General features: G+C 47.1%; 1 protein-coding gene and 1 long non-coding RNA gene across 7 annotated transcripts in view; one reads left to right on the plus strand and one right to left on the minus strand.

Annotated features, from left to right (window-relative positions):
- The window catches only part of COL12A1 (collagen type XII alpha 1 chain), a 108525-nt gene extending 105571 nt beyond the window's left edge, over window positions 1–2954 (minus strand). For 4 of the 6 annotated variants that reach the window (XM_001914742.6, XM_014733816.3, XM_070225140.1 and 1 more), the window contains exon 1: window positions 2478–2919. The gene's annotated coding sequence lies outside the window, so the exon portion shown is untranslated. Of the gene's footprint in view, window positions 1–2477 lie in introns of all 6 variants that reach the window. The other 2 variants (XM_070225142.1, XM_005596795.4) reach the window with 2 other exon arrangements.
- On the plus strand, window positions 1616–14739 carry LOC138915983 (uncharacterized). Its single transcript, XR_011422548.1, has 3 exons — window positions 1616–2175; window positions 10036–10210; window positions 12841–14739. It is a non-coding gene; the product is annotated as an uncharacterized lncRNA (long non-coding RNA).
- The last annotated feature ends 6722 nt before the right edge of the window (window positions 14740–21461 follow it).

A 21461-nucleotide genomic window follows, 5' to 3' on the forward strand; every position in this document is an offset into this window, starting at 1 on the left:
TAGCAGTCTCAGGGTAATTTGGAAAAGTATAATAAACCTCTTTTACTCTCTTTTTTCTTCATTTTGTTCCGCCTACAAATATGCAGCTCTTTAAGGGTCTGAAATGGATTATACAGAAAATGTAAACCCCAGCTGAAATGACCCTCCTGCTAGCTGCCTCGTCTTCACATCTGAGAAACCCTTTACCCAAGATGAGGGGAAACAACTCGAAAATACATTATAAAAACGGACAAGCAATAGAAGAGATAAAACACCTTTGTTTTTCCGAGATTTTTTAATAAAAATTCTCAGTAATAATCTTTTCATTGAACTGTTAATTTATCCCAGATGACAAGTACATATGCTGCAGAAGAGAATTCGTTCTATTCTGATTTTTCCTGATTCTGTAACTAGGTTAGGAATTCCTTAAAGACGAAGGGTCTTATTCATCTTTTGTGGTTCCCAGCACACAGTAGGCACTTAATTCATGTCGGCAGAAGAGAATCTTCTAAAACATTCTAAGGTCCAATCCAGAGACAAAAGCTCCTAGCAGCGAACTGAACCGGGAAGCAGACAGAGGCAAAACGTAAAAAGAGAGTTGACTCTGAGGTACATAAAGTATTGTAGGCCCCAGGAAAACAAAGTCGTGCTTGGGGATCCAAAAGTGAGCCGAAGGGCGAGCCCTCTTTGAGAAGAGGAGCTGACAAGCTGCAACCATGTCTCTCCAAACTATGGGCACGGTGTGCGGATTAGGACAGCTTTCCTCGGCCTGAGTGTAAACTGCACTTTAACTGTCTGACGAGCAGCGTGCCAAATTGCCCGCAGCTCCTTTTTATAAAGCCAAGATTAAAATTTGGCGCTGCTCTGGGATCCAAGGGCTCTCTCCATTTCTTTCTCCCTAATTAACCACTGTTTGACGTTCTAACCTCTTCTACCTCGGTGGAAAGCAAGAGGTGAGACTGGCCCATTGTTCCCGTCATCTGGCCTTAACTTTGCTATAATAATTTCCAACTCAGTTGGCAGTCGTGCTCTCGAAAAGTTAAAGGCTGACAATCGACCCACGGAAAAGCTGTGCGGAGATTTTTTTTTAAGCTGCTGAACTCTGGACAAAACCCGAGCGGTGGAAGCGCTTTTTCTGTGTCTAGAGCGCCCCCTATCGGCGGCCCTGCTCGGCGGCAGGAATGAACGGCGCAGCGCCCGGGTGTCCAAACGTACAGTCAGTTCAGCCAGCCAGCCAGGCATTCTGTCCATAGGTTTTCAAAAAATTTTTTCTCCTCCTTTTAACCAAAACATTTATCTGAATGCTTAGCAACACTTCATTGAGTATTCTCAAACACAAATGCCTGAAAGCGGCCGCCCCTACGTGGCAGCGAGGAGTCCCTAGGGCCCTTCACCCTCATGAATGAACATGAGTCAGTTGCGGAGGGTCTTAAGGGATTGTCTCCTTCTGCCAACTCGCTCCCTCCCCCACCCTGCTGGATGTGGCTAATTCCTTAACCATGGAGTCCAGTTAAAAAGGGAAGTTACCCCTCCCCCCACCCCGCAGGGTCCCTCCAGACTCCATGCGTGTCACCTACCTCCCCTCCTACCCACAGCGACCTTGACATTAGTTAGCCGAGGGCAAAGTTAGTGCTCATTTCATTTCTTGCTCCATCCTTCCCCACGCTCCAGCAGATTTCAGAAGGCCACATAGTTTGAGTTGAGGTTGCGGGGAGGGGGTCCCGGAACGCCCCGAAATGGTCACTCGAGGATCCCTGAGGATGCTCGCTTTGGGGCACCGTGGGTACGGGTCCCCGCTCTGTAAATGAACCGAGGCCTCACGCGTCCTGATCCCTACACTCTAGGATGTGGGATGGAAACTAGCTCAGAGGTTCCATAGACGCCGTGTAGGGCCTCGACCAATGCGCTCGGAAAGAGGTCGGAAGAGGCAGCTTTCTCCAAAAGCTGGGGGAATTCGGCGTAGGCTGAGTACCCTAGAGCTGGACTAACCCACCATCTCGGATGCTTTGAAAAGCATAGGAAAGAGCCAGAACGCTCGACCAGGAATCTGTCTCAAGATGCCACACACACCCGCGCAGCCTCGACGAGATGCAGAGCACTCAGCCGGCGCCCCAAGGAATTCCGCACCGTGCGCCACTCCCTAACTCCGCAGCGCCGGGCGCAGGAGCTCATCCCGGTACAAAGCTCCACCGCGAGGTATCGGGGACGGGTGGCCACCGAACAGGGCGCACCCCTCATTGAAATCGACACCGAGCAGGCTGCTTTACGCACACCAGCTGTCCTGCATGCGCTCTTAAGCTAAATTCTCTCTCCCTCAAAGACACAATGAATCACAAAACTCCAGTCTACCCGGCAAATCTCGGGCACATCTCCACTCTTACAAGCCCAAACGCTCCTCGCCCGGATCCTTAATGGTTTAGGGCGGAGCAAGGCACAGGCTAGAAGCAAGTTTCCCCAGTTATCTTTGGGAAGGGAAAGGGGTAGGAAGGCGAACTGACCTGAGCGGCTGTGACCGAGAAGCGGCGGCGGCAGCGGCTTCCGGGGGTCGCAGAAGCTGGCGCTCGGTGTGACCCCGCACGCCCGGGCTCTGGGCGCTGCCTCCGGGAGCACCTGGCGGCAGCCGGGAGTGCGCAGCGGCGGGCCGCGGGGGCGGAGGCGGGGAGGACCCCGGGCGCAGCGGCGGGCGCGGCAGGTCGGGAGGGGACTGCACGGCGGGGGCCGCGGCTGCGGCGCGCGGACGCGTCTGGGGCGGCTCGCCCTGGTCGAGTGGGAAGAGGCTCCGCGCCGCGGGCTACTTAATAGAGGGCAGTTCCCAGCTCTCAGTTTACTCGGTTACGAAACGCCTGAGAAGGTGGACGGCTGCCACGGGGTGATGTATGCTCCTCCGGCGGTGAAGGAGGTCTACTTTTGGGAACGTGTGCATACTTCGAGCATTCCTTCGGCGTGAGGTGGCGATCGCCGTAGCGGAGTGCCCCGCCGCGGAGGAGGAGCGGGAGGGGCTGCGGGAGGGGGCAGGGAAGACGACCGCCGCAGCCGAGGTCACTGCCAAGGGGAGCCGCGCACCCCCCGCGTGGGACGGGCTGGGCAGCTCGGGTTTCCCTATCCGTGCGATTTTCTCTTAACGAATTGATATTTCTAAATTAAGAACAATGGGAAGGAGGGAAGCGACTCTCATTTTCAGAACTGCAAGAATGCGTGACCGACCCCACCCCATCCTAGCCCGATCCCCCATCATCACCACCTACACTTTCCTCCCCCTCTGTCCTGGGTGCACTTAAAACCGATTTACAGGGTTTCCATTAACTAACTGTCTGTGCACGCGGCGCGCCTCTGTCTTTTTCTATCTCGGAGCGGCAGACAAACCCGGACAGCCGCCCGCGCGGGGCTCAGCGCTGGGATGGCTTTCCCAGTCCTGTCTCTCTCCCCTGATGCTTCGAGACGGAACTTGGAAGCTTAACTTGAGCCAAGAGAGAGGGCGAGGAACTCCATGAAACCTAGGGGTCCTCGGAACAGGGAGCTGCTCAGGAACACGTTCCACCCACTGTAGAAATTTCTCACCCGGGTCAGAGCAAAACCTGGCCCCAGGTGGAAGCTTGGGACCGACCGAAAGCTCTGCCCTTGCAACCCTGCGGGGTCAAAGCAACAAAGGGGAGTAAGTTTCCCCCTACTCCTGGGGAAATAGAGGCCAAATGTGGGGCTGACCTTCTGCCAGCATCATCTCTTCTCTTCGCCACCCCTCCCCCCTCCGCTTCACCTCTTGGCCCTGAGCAGGGAGCCTGGCACTCCTGGTTGCCAAATTGTATTAGGCGCACGGGAGCAAGCGCGGGGCTCTTACACTGTGGCACCAGCAAAGTCTCCAGGAGAGGTTCAGATTACACGCGTCTGTGAGCTCAGCACAAGCCCTGTGCCTTTTGGCCTCTTGAGGCCCAGGGGTTACCCCTACAAGGTTGAGTTCTGGGGGATGGGGAAGGGGGCATGGAGGCAAAAGCAGGAGCGGCGCCCTGGAATTGACCGCCTGCAACAGAAGCAGCAGAGGTCTTGTCGCCAGTGTAAACCTCTCTTCCCTGTTTGATCTGACGTCCGCTAATTTGGCCTTCCCTCCACCGGGAGTGATAGCCTTGGAACTTGTCTTTAGAATGACAAGAACTTGGAGGGCGGCCCCCTGCACTCCGCCCCACGCATAGGCTGCCTCCAGCAAGAGCCAGAGGAAGCCAGAGAAGACTGGAGGGAGAAAAACGGGAATCGCCACCTCTGCACATTCCCCAAGCACACACGGCCCACTCCAGCTGGGCAGCTCGCACAAAGAGCCCACACATGCACAGTGCACAGGCTTTTTCCCCTTCAAATTTTCACAGCCCCATTGTCTGGCACAAACCTCCGGCGCGCGAGTGTGTCCTGAGCGCAAATAACCCGACGTGCACAATCGGCCCGCGGGCATCGCCCAGGTACCAGTGAGCCCCTATCCCCAACCTGTGGAGAGCCGGCCTCCGCACCCAGGCCAGCCCTGCACCCGCGAGCCTCGACTCGCCTCGCACAGACGCACGCAGGCGGGTGGCAGCCTCAAGGACAGAGCCAAGGAGCCCCGAGAAGCCCCCGCAGCCGCCGTCCGGGCATCCAGTTGTGCTGCGCCGCACCCGCGGAAGCCCTGGCAGGCTCCGCGGCCTGGAACGGCCAGGGACGCCCCTGGGAACCGACCCCCGCAGTCTAGAAAGGAAAATTGCTGCCTTTAGTGTCAGCCCAGGCTGACTAGGGTTTGCATTTCGCCCAAGTGCCGTGTGTGAGTGCGTGTGCGTGTGTATGATGGCAATATTGTTGACTAGGGAGCAATGTAACTCTGGGAGCTGATATTCTTGGTTTTAAAATAGTCCTGTCCGGTTGATTTGGCTCGGAGCTGCAAATGTGTCGAGGATCCCGGGACTGGAGTAGTCAGTGGCCCGCCAGGGAGCCGAGGGCAGGGGCAGGTCTCCTCTTCCTGAGGCTAGAGGCCATGGGCTGCATGGAAGAGGCGTCTGCCCCCTGGAGCGCGCACTTGGCTCCGCTCTCCACGCAGACCGGCGTCTTGGCGACCCGCGTGGCCATCCTCTCCTGCTCCGCTCCAGGCATTCTCGCTTACATACTTAGATTTAATACGTTTGAAAATAGTTGCCGCAAAGGAGTGTAGGTAACATAAATCACGGACGCAAACGCCATCTCTCCCTCAGAAAAAGGATCCCTTCTCAGAACTTCCAGAGCAGGATGAGAGAAGGAAGGAAGTCACACTGGGATCGGGGAGTACACAGACGCACACCCACAGGCTAGTCCCAGCACACGCGTTCTCAGAGGACACGAGTGCAACCCAGACGCATCCGAAGGGGCGCCTCGGGGCCTCCCAGCAGGACGTCCGCATTGTTGGGCCTCCAGGGCCCCTCGCTGGCCTCCCGGTATGGTAAGCGGACAAACGGGTAAAAAGCGTATAAACCTTCTCGTGTGCCCTTCAGTAGTGTGTCCAGTTCTTAACACCCCTTGGAGCCCGTTAATGTTTGTATGGACTGAGGCAGAGCTGGTTGGATTTACGTATTCAGTTGGGTTGCTTTCTGCGGCTTTTATTCCTCAGGTGTTGACCCGGGACCCCCTCTCCTCGCTCTTCGGGTACCGTTTTCTGCGCCCACCTCTTCTCCCTCCGGTTCCTGGGTTCCCGGCGGCTCCAGAGCTTGGATTTCCTGTCCGACAGCGCGATCTAGCGGTCACCGCGAGCCCTGGCGTCCGCGGGAGCCGACAGTTTTAGGGGGGCTTTTGAAAAATGTCATTTTATCTATCTGATCCCCAGGACTGACTGAGAGGCGACAGGATGGGAGAACGAGTGGGGAGGTGGCATAAACTTTCTTTATGCCCGTTAACTAGCCGCCTAGGAAATTCTTGCACCAAAGCTGCTGCGGGGTTCTGGTCGGGGGTAGACAAAGCAAGAGGCCGTAATTTCAGGAAGAAATTCAGATTATAGCGCCGCCCTTAACTTCCCCTCATTGATTTGCTTCGGGTTAACTAAGCCAGCATTCCCAGCGACACGTGAGACTTCCCACTGCGACTTCCCGCTGAGGCACCTTGTGGGCAGGGAGAGAGAAGCTGGGCTGCACGTGCGCTGATCGCTCAGCTCCTAGGCTGCGCTGGGCCGTACCCAGAGTGAACTTTGAGGGTCTGGGCTGAAGAAAGCCCTCACAGCCCTTTGAGATGAGGGTGTGAAGCGAGGAGGCAGTGCTCCGCCTGCGTGATTCTCAGAGGCGCAGAGGCAGTGACCAGCAAGCGTCAGACGCAGTGTGTCTGAATCCTCTCCCTCGCACGCCCGAGCCCTACGCAAGTCAAAACGCATTTAACCAGCACCTTCTATGGGGCTGTGCAGTGCCAAACCCAGAGCAGCGCACAGCAAGATAATTAAGATGAGGCCTTGCTTTCAAAACTCTGGAACGCCTGGGGCACTGGAAGCAGCCTCCTGCGGCCCACGCATATCTCCCAAGAGATGATTCCTTCAAAATGTTTTCAGCTGCAAGTGAGAGGCTGTAGACAACCCCCTCTCTGCACCAGCGGAGCCGAGGCGCGGAGACCAAAGCCGCCGCTGAGGAAGGAAGAGGGCGCCTGCGGTTCTGCCTCCTCGAGGGCCCGCTTCTGCGCAAAGGACCGTTTCAGTGCCGCCCATGGGCTTTGTGGCTTCACTCAGACCTTCTCCCCCTCGGGAGACGACCTCCCCACCAGAGGGTGGGCACTTTTGGAGCAGAAAACAGTACCTGCCTGGTGCTCCTCCTACCAAAGCAGGTGGCCAGCTCCAACCTCCGACCTCAAGAAGGCCTGGATGCATGGAAAGCTATGAACTTCCAAACACACCACATCCAGATCAGACGCCTTCTTAGGAGAAACCCTTCAGATTTCATCAAAGGCCAGTGCTGCTGGGAGTTGATTATTCAGTTAGCTCTGACCTCCTTGAGCACAGTGTAAAAGATAAAAGGAAATAAATTCACTTGAGAATTGAGAGAGCAACCCTCTGCCGCTTCTTCCTTTGTTTCTGTAAGATTCAGTACTGTGCTCGTCATCCTTATCACCGCAAGGGGCTTGGAACACATTTATCTTGTAACTAGCAAAGTAGCACAAGGTTCAGAACTTCTGGTCAGGCCACTGCTCTGTGTGTCAGCAGTAGGTATGTGTACACTGACATACACTTTCAGGTTAGTGGAAAATGTGAAAAAGTCTTGGAAATTCCTTTCTCAAGATTTTTTCTTGGCCTTCAAACTTACTGCCTAGCAGACTGAAATGTAATAATGATGAAATCATAGTCCAAAGCTTTCATTGGTCTCATTTGGAGCCCCTGGGTAGGATGAAGTCCAGCCAGACCAAGGCTCCACTTGATATGCATTTTTATACACTTACTAATTCATTCAGCAGTATTTATGGAGCACTGACGCCCAGATATTCAAAGCAGGGCTGCTCGGCCTGCGCATCTCCTAAATCCACAGGGAAGCGCCCTCTGGTGGAGACGAGGACGAAGACAGCCGTTATCTAAGACGACTCTCAAGTCCTTTTTACCCTGAGCATTCATTCAAAACTGCCATTACTGTAGTCGTGACGCTCCCTAGGAACGTTGGAAAGGTTTTTTTGTTAAGGCAAATCTAAGGAAGCCCTGTCCATAAGAAACTTAAGCCTATAAATAGAGGCCAGAAATAAACATAAGAGAAAGTCGAATGATTCAGGAGAGGTGTGGAGACAGTATAATTGAAAGGCAAAAGACCAACGTGAAAAATAATTTCGGAGGAAATACACGGTATAGAGAAACAGGATAAATGACATCACAGGAAGAAATTAGCTTAATCCACCATTCAGAACATTCCACAGGAAAAAAAAGAAAACAATTTCTCCACAAACCAATTTCTCTGTAAACCAATCTCTCCACAAACCAATGACAAGAAAAAAGGGCAGAAAGAGTAGATTGTTATGAAAAAACATTTAGGAGCCACAACAACCAAATAATAATAATAACAATAATAATAGTTGTCAAGAACTGTGAAGGGTGTGAAATTTTATCCCACTTGCGAGCTAACAAGTTAGTCGGCTACCATTTCATGGATGCTGGCAGACACACAAGGAACCAGGACAAAGGACTACATTCCTCACGGCAATAGCAGTGGCCCGAGTATCATCATTTGTGCTGGTTCCCAAGCCCCAATTCCGACCGGGTGATGCAAAGAGGGTCCGTTGACCCGTCATTTGCAGTGGGTTACATTACAGGAACGGAAGCTGAGCTTGGGGAACCCTTTATAAGGGCAATAAGCCTGTCTGACTTTTGCCCTGAAAGGAGACATTATCTTTGTTATACTGGACAGTAAACAAACTTGCCCTTTGCTCTGGAGGGAGAAATGATCCCCTCCAGATCCAAGGCTGCTGGTATACAGACAGCCTAGAAGAGATCATCTGCAACCAAAGCAGTAAATGCCTCTGCTGTAAAGACACACAGAGGTGTGAGAGACCGTGCAGAGAGGTCTCCGAGCGATCAGAATTGTGAGGAGTTCATGGGAAGAGAAAGCATGGTATGGTGAAGCGGTCCCTGAAGAATTTCTAGCTGGAGAAGACGTTAAAGGACTAGGAGTGAGCATTCCAAGCACAAAGGTCAAAATGAGAAGTTGAAAAATAGCAGGAGACAGGAAATGTTTGGGGCAATAAACAAAGCAGCAAGTTTGTGAACACAACTGGAATAGAAGTGGAACTCGGAAGGAGCCAAGGTTCTGCACTTTAACCTTCTAAATGTGGTAATACACAGAGTGCAGGCCAGATACTGCATGAGGCCTTCTGCAAACATCGATCCGTGATACTTAATTTTTATCTCTATGCTATAGATGGGGAACTGAGGCTCAGAGGAGTCAAGTGATTTGCTAGTAAGTTTTGGAACCAGGATCTGAACTCAGAGCTCTCTGACATCTAAGTCCATGGTCTTTCCATTATATTAAAATAAATGCTTGTTAAACCAAAGAATGATAAAAAAATCTTGTTGTAAAAATGCCTACTCTGGCAATGGAGCTCACAGTAACTGAGAAGACAGGCTACAGGCAAGGAGCCTGGGAGAGGCCGTGCCCGAGTCCAGGGCGGCGCCGCGGAGGCTCTGGGTCCTGGAGCTCACAGCGGCGTGCAAAGAGGGAGATGGCTGGCTTCAGGAGGTCTGGATGGGAAATAGCATCCGATGGCCCAGCGAAGTCAGATGACTGAAAGACTGACGATGCCACGGAGGAAATCAGGGAAGTGGACCCGGCAAGTTAGTTTTAGGGGGACACAACCAATGGCTTTAGATATGCCTTATAGATGATCAAAATCCTTGGGGGTTTTTTCTAACAAAAAAAGTTTATTGGCAACTTTCTGCTATATTAATAAAATTAAAATAGTATCTTGATTCAAACCCAGATTTGTTTTGAGAGAGAGAGATGTATCCTTTTCTTTCTCTCAGGCTTTTGCACACCATGAAAGCCCCTAGGGAGGCCCAGCTGCACTGTCTGCAGCAGGCAGTCACTCAAGGTGAGGACCCGGCATCGCCGCCCGGGCTCCCACCGGCTTCTGCATGGGTGGCGAGGACAGAACGCTGCATGTGACACAAAGAGCATCCGGGAAATGCCTGCACAATTTCTCTATCTCCCCCTGTCTGTCTGCTGCCCAAGTGTTGGACTCATCAGCCAGAAAGTACATGAAGTCCTCACGCATTGCTTAAATTGAGAAAATCATTTTGAACTCTCACACGCATGGTCTAGTTTTTCAGGAAACAAGGTGTAGTTTTATTTACTTAATGGCTTCTTTTCTTTTCTATTTTGTTTTTTCCTGGTGTCAATAACTTTTGAACAAAACCACTAACTGCCCCCAAAGTTAAAGATTCTGATCTCTGTTGTTAAGGACACTTAAGGCCATGTTTACAACAGGCAAGTAGTTAGAAAACCAAGTGCTGAGGAGCGTGTTTGTGTTTTTATTAACACTTTTTGAAATGAAAGCCTGTGCCTTTACCATTTTTATTACCACCTGTGAAAATGAGTTTGAAATGTGTGGTCTTGTGTTTTCTAGCCGTGCCTCAAGCACATTCGGATTTCCACACTGGAGCTGAGGTGGCCTCAGCAGGTGACCAATGGGCTTTTACAAGATGTCCATTGTATGGACTCTGTGGTTGGCTCAGCAACATTGCTCTCCCCTCTGCTCCACCACCCACTGCAAGGCCACCATGTGGCTTGAGGAGGCCCTGGTAGGTCTAAGCTAATGAGTCTCAAGCCTGCTACACAAAAGGGTCCCTGAGGGACACTGAAAAACTTCTGTATTGATGTCCCAGCACCACCCGTAGACCAATTAAATCTGATCCCTGGAGTAAGGCCTGTATATTTTTGAAGTTGCCTGGATAATTCTAGTGGCCAATGAGGGCTGATGCGTGCTGGTCTAAGCCAAGCCTTCTTTGCTATTCATGAAGTCTATGCTCAGCATGCTGGGAACTCAACTGCCACCTGGAAGATTGAGAGGAGTCATCTGGAACCGGCAGATAAAGACTAACTGCCTGTAGGCCTGGCCCCCAAACCAGTGGTCCAAGTGAATATTTAAATTTGGGTTCAGTCTTGCCAGCGTAGTTAGGAAAATGCTTACCAGGAAACCAGCAAACTGAGGGAAAGTCAATTGGCCAGGCTCATAGAGTCGCTAAGTGGAGGAGCCAGAATCAAACCCAGGCCCACCTGCTTCCCAATCCCCACAACTCCCACTTCCATGTCACCCCCGGAGGGGTCTGTTCGTTGTTGTCGTTGGCTTTGAAGTTTAAATCAGACGAACACATGGTACACAGTTTCACTCGCCAAAGGACAGTCAAGATGCTATTTATTTCTTGTTCTGGTTAATGTTGATGCTGAAACAGATATCCAAAGATGAGGAAAATTTGCTTTATTTCTTCTGGTGTCAATCCCAATAATATTTTTGCACTATATTTATACTTAAAAGATTGGTTGAATACTTTCAGAAAAAGAAATGAAACTGTATGGTAGACCTCATCTAGTTATGACGGGAATTATCACAGACTGCTAGGCCCACAAATGATCTTAGAAAGCATAGGGCCCAGTCCCTCATTTCACCTTTGTAAAACCTGAGAACCAGAGCTGTTAACTAGCTCGCTCACTGTCATTTTTCTCGCAGTGGAGCCAGGACTAGAATCCAGGTGCCAGCTGCCTGGTTGGTCGTTTTTCTACTATTTTCTACTATTCTGGATACCCTATTCCTGGGCATGTTGGGACTCATTACCTCACTGTCTCAAGAAAGGGGTTAGACTAGAGCAGTGGCAGACTGCCATCTATCACAACATATCTGCAGCTGCAATCTTTAAAGTTAAAGCAAAACAAAACTTGCCACAAATAGGGAGGGACATATGTAACTAGGCGTGCCTGGCCCACCCAGCACTTCCCAGTGCAGCTGACACGGCTTCTAAGGAGGCCAGATGCCCAGGCACCATTACAGCTTGCTCCAGAGCAAGCAAGAGGGGAAGGTAGCCCCAGTGTCTACCTGCTGCAGACACTGAATTGGCACCAGTGTAGTGCCTGTGTGCTCTGAGTGCAGGTGACAGGATAGACCCAGCACCATAGACTCCTGTCCCACAACAGGCAATGCCTGCTCCCTTCCTGAGACCCCCTCTGGGAATCCGTGAGAACGAGGCCGCACCTGCTTTTAATGGCTCCTCTCCTAACAGTGCCCACAACTGGCAGTATATTGCATCAGAAAAATCCTGCTGCTAGCAACAGAGAACAGAAATAACAGGGACTAAAACACTCATGAAAGTCGAGAGGTGTGTAGTCCACAGCTAGTGTGGTGTCTCTGTTCCCTGGAAGCCTCAGGCGCCGGCCTCCTTCCGTCTTATTACTCCACAGAGGAGGCCTCTATTTCAAGGTGCCACATGGTCCAAGGTGGCTGCTCCGGCTTAAGACATGACATACAAATTTTATCCAGAAGGAAAAAGCAAAGGACAAAAACAAGGTCGGGGGAGAGGTCACATGATAATGTCTTTTGTCTTCTGTGGAAGGTGCCTACAAGCTGCTCTTTGGTGATTGTGATTATATCTCATTGGCCAGAACTTAGTCACATGGCCTCATCTAGCTGCAAAGGAGGCTTGACAGTGTAGTTAACTCTGGCCACCTCTGTGTCCATCTAAAACTTGAGGTTCTATTATTATGGAAGAAGGGGAGAAGAGATAATGGAGGACGACCAGCAGACTCTACCACTGATGGATAGCAATCCAGTGGCAAATATCCACTTCCTATGGACATCAGTGCTGGGCACTTGGTAACTAAAAAGCGAGCTAAGCCAAGCCCCATCCAAAGTGTCAAATAGTCCTGGTCACTGACATCAGATTGAGCAAGACTTTAATCGAAATTTTTACTCTTTCCACTCAGTCTGGAGAACTAGCTGCCCGAAGAATCTCCTTTGTGCTATTGTTTTCAGAAACTCCTTAACTCCTGGCCCTCGCACTTAGCATAATTTTGAGATTGGCTTTACTTGAAAGAACAACCATCCTATGAGCTAGACAGCCTATCGAAACAGCAGATCCCCAGAGAACAATGGGGCCATGGAATCATTCTTGATGACATCATTACAGAGACATCTATTTTCCCTAGCGAGACATTTACTCCATTAAAACTTCATTTCATCTTTCCTATCATAGAGGGCACCAAAAGGATTACATGATGTCTTTTTTATAAACAAACATTATGCTGGAACACAAAGAAGGCAAAACAAATGCAGTTATAAATAGAAAGGGAGGGTAGGAAAATGTCCAGGAAAATGTAGGCGTGTTATAAATGACTATGACGGAAATTGTCTTGTGAAAAGATGCTTATTCGTGTCTTACAGACAACAGAAAAGTCGCAGAAGGACACCTACATCCCCTCAGAAATTGAGAAGGCTCCTTCCAGCATCTCAAATCGATTTGAATCCCACTTCAAGTTCGTTGGAATGTACCTTGAGGGTTCCTTGACATGTCACAGAACCTGAACCTGAAGGGCACATCCCAGTCACATCTAAAACCTCAAAATTTTGTTCTCTGGGTCTGAAATTGAGTGTAGTAGAAAGAAATTTATGAAAGTGCCACAGATTACCTACTCCAAAGTGGGCGGGACATTTTAAAGGAACAGGAAAAGAGATTAAATGGTCTGAGAGGGGACACCATTGATATGGTAGATATAGAGTAAAATTCAAAAGAAGGTTTAACAGAAGAGAATTAGAGAGAGGAAAAGTAGTTTAAAAACTTTACTAAATAAAAGAAGATATTTATGAAGCACATATTGCACTTAACAGTACATCTCAACAGAATACCCACAATTACCCATTTGATGCAGACTCAGCTAACATTATTTCCTTGGCATTCCAGATGAAAAAACTCTGATGTTAAATAGGAGGTTATGTGATTTGCTTAAAGCCACCTGATTAGACAGTGGCTCTGCTAGTTCTCAAACCCAGATCCACCACCCCCGCTGGCAGAGGAGTAAACTGGGCCTCCTGTTCCGTCTCCTTCCGGCCCTGATGTTGGCCCTTTGCTGTTGGCCCTTTCTGTGTCTCTCCCCATCGCGGCACTCTGCTCTTCCTGGCTTTGGTGAGCCCTGGACTCAGACTCCCCATTCTCCGTTCTCCACTCCCCATTCTCCGTTCTCCACTCTCCATTCTCCGTTCTCCACTCCCCATTCTCCACTCTCCACTCCCCACTCTCCACTCTCCGTTCTCCATCTTTGGAATGGCTCTCCCCACACAACTCCTTTGGGAAACGGTCCTGACAAACCTTGATGGGGTGGTCCTACCAGATCGGATTCCTGGTGACTTGGAATCCCTACAACTTATTTGGGGGGAAAAATGACACTGCAAAGAAGGAATTTCAAGTATTGTTATAACTAAAACAGCGGAGGAATTATTTGGGGAGAAACAGGTCTTATTCAACACCTTTCTACTCTGGCAACCAAAAAAGCTAGACCTCAGCACATCTATCCATTTATTTTTACACATTAGGTTGTTTTTAGTAACTTAGTAATATCTGACAACTATAAGACCAAAAACTTAGTATGAGTATACTTATGATATTCATTTTAAAAGCACTTATGAACTGAAAAGAATATAATGCCGGTAGAAGTGTAAACTGGTACAATTGCTTTGGAAATGTTAGCATTTTATTATAACATTAAATACACACTTACCATATGATTCAGAAATCCAAATCCTATATATTTACCCAAGAGAAATGAAAATATATGTCCATGTAAAGACCTATATGTGAATGTTTATAGCAGCGTTATCCATAATAGTCAACAACCAGAAACAACTGTAAGGTCCATCAAATGGATAAGCGCATTTAGACCATGCATACAATGGATGCTATTGAGATGTGAAAAGGAATAAACGACTGATACATGCACCACGGATGGATTTCAGACTCTCTCTGCCCAGAGAAAAAGTCAAATTCAAAGGAATACATACATGCTACATATGATTCCATTTCTGTCACAGTACAGTACTGGTAAAACTTTAGGGGCAGAAATCAGAGCGAGGTCTCCAGGGGCTGGGGGCGGGGCAGGGCATTGGCTGCAAAGGAGCAAATGGAACTTTTGGGGATGATGGAAATGTTCTATATCATAACTGTGGCGTGGTCACAGGATTAAATACATTTGGCAAAATTCACTGAACTGTACAAGTTTAAAAAGTTGTTATTATTGCATGTGAATTACTCCTCAATAAATCAAACTTTAAAAGTGTATTAAAGAAAAATGTGTTTGAGATTTTTCTGAATCTCAGAGCTGAGAAAAATTGTTTTTAAAAAAGAAGAATTTGTTGCATATTTGCTATAAGACAGACACTTTGCTGGGTTCTAGGAAAGAGATGAAAGACACGGTCCATGACTTTAAGGAGCTTGCAGTCCAGTGGAGAAGAGAAAGGAGCAGGCAAAGCCACAGCATTGAGCAGCAAGTGCACTGGTGGAGGTGTGCACAGTGGGCTGTGGTATCTACAGCAGATCTTTAGAAGTGGTGGACTCCCAGACAGAGAGATGCTTGAGCAGAGCCAAGATGCTGTGGGAGTTAGTCAGATAAGAGAGAAGGACGTCCTTATCTGAGGGAGTGAAAAATACAAAAACACAGAGAGAATGTTTTCATGGATCAGCTCTAATTTTGAAAATTGCCAAAATGAATAATGTAATGAATCAATAGGAGAAAATTTAGGCATGTCAAAATAAATTCCATGGCAGTGAGACACATTCAAATGTGAGCTGTTCTTTCCAAGACAGTGATAGATGATCTTGAAAATCCAGAAAACTAAGTTTGTAAATAAACAGGACTGTTACATGTTAAGAACCAGCATTCTTTGCCTTAGCGTAGCCGCCTATTAATTCTCCAGCAACTCAAGGATCCAGTCTTTACCGATCTGTCTCATTTCTAATATCTACTTCATGTCCTATCTGTTTACCTCAATTCCTTAATTTAATAGTCTGACTTCAACTTGCATCTTCTTATTGTTTTCACCTTTAAAAAAAGTTAAACACAAAAATCAGGCTGGCTGTCATACTGTATCATTGTGGGACACATAGAAATCATTTAGCGTGATGTGTTATTCGTGGTACAAAAGTCCTCTCCCAAAGAGGCAACAAAACAGTCCAGTCTGATGATCGAACTAAAGCATAGAGTCTCCTAAAGCAGGTTCCTGTGTGTTATCCTGCAATGCTTCTATTTCTATCTATTGGCCGGAACTTAGTCCCATGGCCGTACCTAGCTGGAAGGAAGGATGGGAAATATAATCTTTGTTCCAAGCAGTCATGTGCCAGCTGCTAGAAATGGAAAGAATGGGTATTGTAGGATAACCAGGAGTCCCAGAATCAAATATGAAATTCCTCTTATCTTGCAGAATACTGGGGACATAGAGATAAGGCATTTTCTAGTTAAACCCTGAACACTAGGATTTAAATTATCAAAATTTTCCTCTGATTTGGATCTATTTGTTTTTTCATTCAGTACAACCCTGAAACCTCACAGGTTACTTTACAAAGCACAAGGACAGTGCCCAGCACAGAGTAAGTGCTAGATAAATACTGGCTGTTATGGTCGTGGTCTCTTTGTCATGAAGCAAAAGAGAGAATTTAGTCTAATCTTCACCTCTTCCTCTACCCCTCATGCAAATGTTCGTTTATGGTCTTCGTAACCTGGTTAAAAATAAGGAGGTGAATTTGGCAGAACAGTGCTATATGAAAGTATATAACATTCCGTAATATATTTATAAAATGAGAAAAAGTCTGTTTAACTCCGTCTCTCAGGGTCTCCAAAAGCATCTCCGGCAGGTGCTCGTCAGACATGCCCAGCTGGCTGGGCCTCTGGTACCTGGACCTTTTTGTGTGAATTCTTTCCTCATTTGCAGAGGTTAAAACTTGTGTTCCTGGAAATGATAGTGCCAAAACTTTCCACATAAAAAGTTCTACTTGTATATGTTTATTTTCTAATTATTGATCATTAATTTACTAAAACCAGACAGACTTTCTAACAAGTTAGCCACATTCCTGGTAACAAAACAAAATTGAACAAAATTACAGTTGCCTTTTCCAGTTTTTATCCGGTAACCATTGACTGCCTTTCCCAAATTTGCATATCAATATATCAAAGAGAATTGCCTTTCTTTTTATAAATTTAGGCTTTCATTTCCAAGAATGCCACTGAAAACTGGGCCAGTGAATACTAAAAATTTCAACTTTCTGTGTATCTTTTGCTGAAAACTACAGTTCAAGAAATACCATTTTGTTGTATATACTAGTGTTCAATTTTGATAGATAAGCTATTTCCTGGTGGCTAATTTTGCAAGACAGACCTGAGAAAACCTAGATAAGATTGTTGACCTACCATTTTTATTTTATTAGAAAGCATCCTGGGTAATTTCCATACTATCAAAATGACCTGGGGGAGAAAAGAGAAATAACTACATATTTTCATTAATTACGAAATAATAACAAATAAATACTAGGGAGGACATTTCCATTAGATTTTCTTTTTTTTTAGGAATTTAATAGAAAACAGCATTGCAATTTACTTAGGGACAAACTGTTTTGAGAACTGAATTTAAAATAAGGCCAAAAGACTAATCACATGAATTATTACACAGAAGAAATGAATTTGCATCCAAAAAACCTTAAAAAGGAATCAATCCAACAAATCTTGGATCATGTTCTTTAGGAAACTAATTTATCTTATGGGAACTCTGAGCATAAATAAAATCTTTCAAGTGTTTCCTTATCCACTAATAAGTGTAAAGGATTAGCAATGTTTCTAACATCTTTGACTCACAGCTACGCACAGACCAAAATCAATGCCTCAAATTTTATTCCAGCTCTTTTTCACCAAGACTTCATTTTCATGAGAAGTGGCTCCAAGATCTCCTTCCATGATAAAAATCCCTCTTTCACCACAAGCTCTGCTTTTCCAAGTCACTTCTTCTTCCCGAGGTAAGATTGAGACGTGCGGGCAAACTTGGCAGCCTCATAATTTAATGCCACCTTCGAAGCACGATCTGCAAACATTCATTCCACACACGGTGCAGGTGGGATGAAACAGATTACCTACTAATAAAAAATGTATGCCCTTCAAAAGAAGTGGCATTGGATATAAAGTAGTATTTTAACTTATTTGGAAATATCTCTTAAGTTGCAATTTTTCATTCCTTTATTCATGAATGAAGAAATGAAGTGATAAAATAACTGGAAGCTACATTACCATAAGTCAAATGTCGTCTATCTGTTGTATTAGTTCCTGGGGCTTCCATAACAAAGTAGCACAGACTAGGCAACTGAAATAACAGAAATTTATTTTCTCACAGTTCTAGAGGCTAGAAGTCCAAGATCAAAGTGTCGACAGATTGATTTCTCCCAAGGCTTCTCTCCTTAGCTTGCCGGTGACTCCTTCTTGCTGGGTTCACACGGCCTTCTCTCTGTGCGTGCGTGTGTGTGGTGTCTCTCTCTGTATCCTCATATCCTCTTCTTATGAGAACACCAGTCCTATTGAAGGAGGGCCCACGCTAACAATCCCACTCTAACTTCATTTCCTCTTTAAGGCCCTGTTTCCAAAATACAGCCACATCCTGAGGTGCCAGGGCTTAGGGCCTCAACAGACAGGTTTGGGGGAGACACAATTCAGCCCATGGCAGCTGGCCATCTTGGAGTGTTGACATCAGACGGGGAAGAACTTTATTTCAACTCCTGACAGCTTGATTACAAAATCCTAACAGTAACTATCTGACGTGGCAGTTTATTCTGCACTTTTGGATTCCAAATTATTTTCTACGCAAGAAAACTTGCAGAAACAGAAAGAGTAAAAACAGATGTATTTACTAATTTCCTCCTGTGTGCTAAAGCAAGGCCAGCATCCCGCGGGAGGAGAGGATCGCCATCGGCCCTGTGCGTAAAGTGTTCACTCTCTCCGCTCTTTCATGACTTTGGAACGGGGCGATCTCTTGGGGAACACACTAAAGGATTTAAAACTTGGAAAACTTTTTTAAAAAATCACTGATTCCTGGCAAGCCACATTATGTCAAGTGTATCAGTTATGATTTTGGTTACAAATACTAGGAAATCTTACTAACAGAAATTTAAACATTAAGGACGCTTACTATCTAAACAGAAGCCCAGTGGCCGGCACTTCCAGGGTGGTGAATCCAGCAGCAAAATGAGGATGGAGCTGGTGGTTCCTGTCTCCCCTCTGCAGTGTCAGAGTTGGTCTCTGTGGTCTCCTGGTCGCCAGGTGGTCGCCAGCCGTTGCCTTCTCACAAGCTGCACCCAGAGGCTGGAAGGGAAGCCCTCGGACTCCTGAGCCTCTATATATCAAGGAGGAAAGCTTTGCCACAAGGCTGCCCCTTATGTCTCATAGTCCTGAAGGGTAGCAGAAGATGCCACCCCAACCAAGACAGCAGGAGTCCAGGACGTGCCACCCCAACATGTGCTGCTTCAGTTGAGTGCTTGTTTTGAGATGTAGGCACTTGAAAAACAGCACATGCAGAGAGAGGCTTTCTCTGAACTCCCGTCATCTGCCTAGAAACAGAGTCTCCGTAAGGACCTCAATTATCATAAATTCCCTCCCCGTGAGTTTCTCCAACCAGGGAAGACTGATAAAAGTGGACACTGTACCCAGACAAACTGTCACAAATGAACATCTCTGCCAGCTGTTCTTCTAAATGCCCATTCTTCTTTCCTGAAAACAATTTACTCTCCCTTGAGGCCCACCTCCCTCCTCCCCTTTCCCTATCAAGATGGTATTTAAGCCTGAATTCTAAGCCACCTTGGGGAGTTACTCATTTTCCTCGGGCACCTTCCATGTACGCATGAGGCATATATGTTAATAAACTTCTATTTGCTTTTCTCTTGTTAATCTGTCTTTGCTTACAGGGTCTCAGCCAAGAACTCAAAAGGAGAGGGGGAAATTTCCTTTTCCTCCCCTCCAGTCCCCACCTCCCCTAGGCTGTCCCTGGTAAAGGGAAATGGAATTCATGCCACCGCCTTTCACACAAATACACAGCAGAGATGGATACGTGCTGGAAAGAAGCGCTTTTTAATCAAGTTCCCTACAAGTGGAATCAGTTGACATTTCACCGGAATTTTCCTGAGAGAATTTGAGTTTCCCAGCATCATTCTTCCAATGTATTCTGTCGTGTCTCAGCGCCTTGTTCTAATTGCCTACTGCTGCATAAAAAGTTCCCCCAAAACATGGTTTAAAACAATCCTGTTCATTTCTTTTGCCCGCTGAGCCTGGGCTGAACGGGTGGCACTAGGACGGTCCTCCGCAGCTGCAGCCCAGTGGCTGGCCCAGGACTGCTGGCGGCTCCCTCAGTCACGTTTGCACCTGGGCTGGAACCTCTCAGCGGCAAACTAGAACCACTGGGCGGCCTTTCTCTCCTCCTCTCCAGGAAGCCTCCCCACACTGTGACCTCAGGGCGACCTTTTACATGGCAGCTGAGGCTCCATAAGTAAGCATCCCAAGAGAAACTGTCAGAAGTGCTGTGGCCTTTTCTAACCTAGCCTTGGAAGTCACATAGCATCACTTCAGCTACATTTATTCATCAAGACAGCCACAAGAGCACCTAGGTTCAAGGGGAGGGAGCATAGACTCCACCTACTGATAGGAGGAGTGTCAAAGCACCCGTGGATGTACTCTAAATACTGCCACACACCCCTTAAAGATTGGCCCTCCTGTCCTCTATTCGGCTGGCCCGCCCTGAGTTCGCCTCTGAGTCCACAGAGCCTGCTTTCCACGGTGATGCAAAACTCCAGACCCTCACCTCTCATCACTCTCCCTGTGGGTAATTCCCACTTGGGCACTTCACACACTCCTGTCCCAGGACAGACTATTTAGAGGAAGACGTAATGGTCTTTGTGAAAAGGGATCAGGACCTCTGGTTAACCCCTAGTTATTTCTATAGAGCCAAAATCAACCCAGCTGAGACAAAGACTCTCACGACCAGTATTTCAAACTAGTAAATTTATAGTCCTTACTTTCTCTCACACTTTTTGGCCTCCAAAAGAGAAGGAAAGTACAAGGATATCCAACTAGCAATGGGAAAGGTTCTCCTCCGCCAAGTAGGCCCAAGAATACCTGGCTGTCAGGTTGGTCCATCCCTCCGATGGAAATGAGCAGAGAAACAAAAAGCGGGCGGGCCAGTGCCGAAGGAACGCCTGCCTTGCTAGGCCTGGTTTTGTGTTGTTTTGCCCACCTAGCAGAAAGGATGAGTCTGAAATCTTTTCTCTTTCTCTCCTGAATGCCTCTTTACTTGGTATCAATCAAGCTGACTAACTTCTCCTTGAATAAAATATTGAAGTGAGACCCTGGAGTAAAGAGTATTCCTCAAAACAATTTCACAGAGAAAAATGAAATTCCCAGGGACAGCTTTACCATTTAGGAAGAAAGAGAACCTTGTATATTTTACGCATATTGGTAGGAATAAAAGGAAAGGAATTCAGTGCCGCTCAATTTAGGACACAGAGTTTCACTATGTGGAAATAAATTATTCAAGCTCTGAATGTCTTTGATTCAGTCATAATTTATATTGAAGTTATTTTTCTTTGCTCAGTTGTTTGTTTTGTTTGTTTTAAGCAGGAAATGTTGGGGGAAATTCTAGGAAGTTATTTTTGCAAGTATATTTGAGAATGCAAAGCACAAAATTTACAAGTAGCTTTGTGTGGATGAAGTAGAATTGAGCATATATACATCCCGGTAACCATGAAATATGAGTAAAATCTATATGTATTCTGTATTGTGTTATCACAAAATTCAGTTTCTGTCTAACTTTGTGACTAAGATAATGAAAGAATTTTCCTGTAATCTTAAAAAATTTGTCTTACTAGTTTTTAGGACTTCTACTTGTAAACTTGGTGTCATAAATATTTGTTTTTAGAAACTGCATTTGTTAAACTGTTGTAAAACTGTGCACGGAGAGTTGTAAACTCTGTTTGCCAAGTAAGGTTGATTTTA

The sequence above is a fragment of the Equus caballus genome, chromosome 10 (genome assembly GCF_041296265.1).
Source record: "Equus caballus isolate H_3958 breed thoroughbred chromosome 10, TB-T2T, whole genome shotgun sequence".
Taxonomy (NCBI): Eukaryota; Metazoa; Chordata; class Mammalia; order Perissodactyla; family Equidae; genus Equus; species Equus caballus.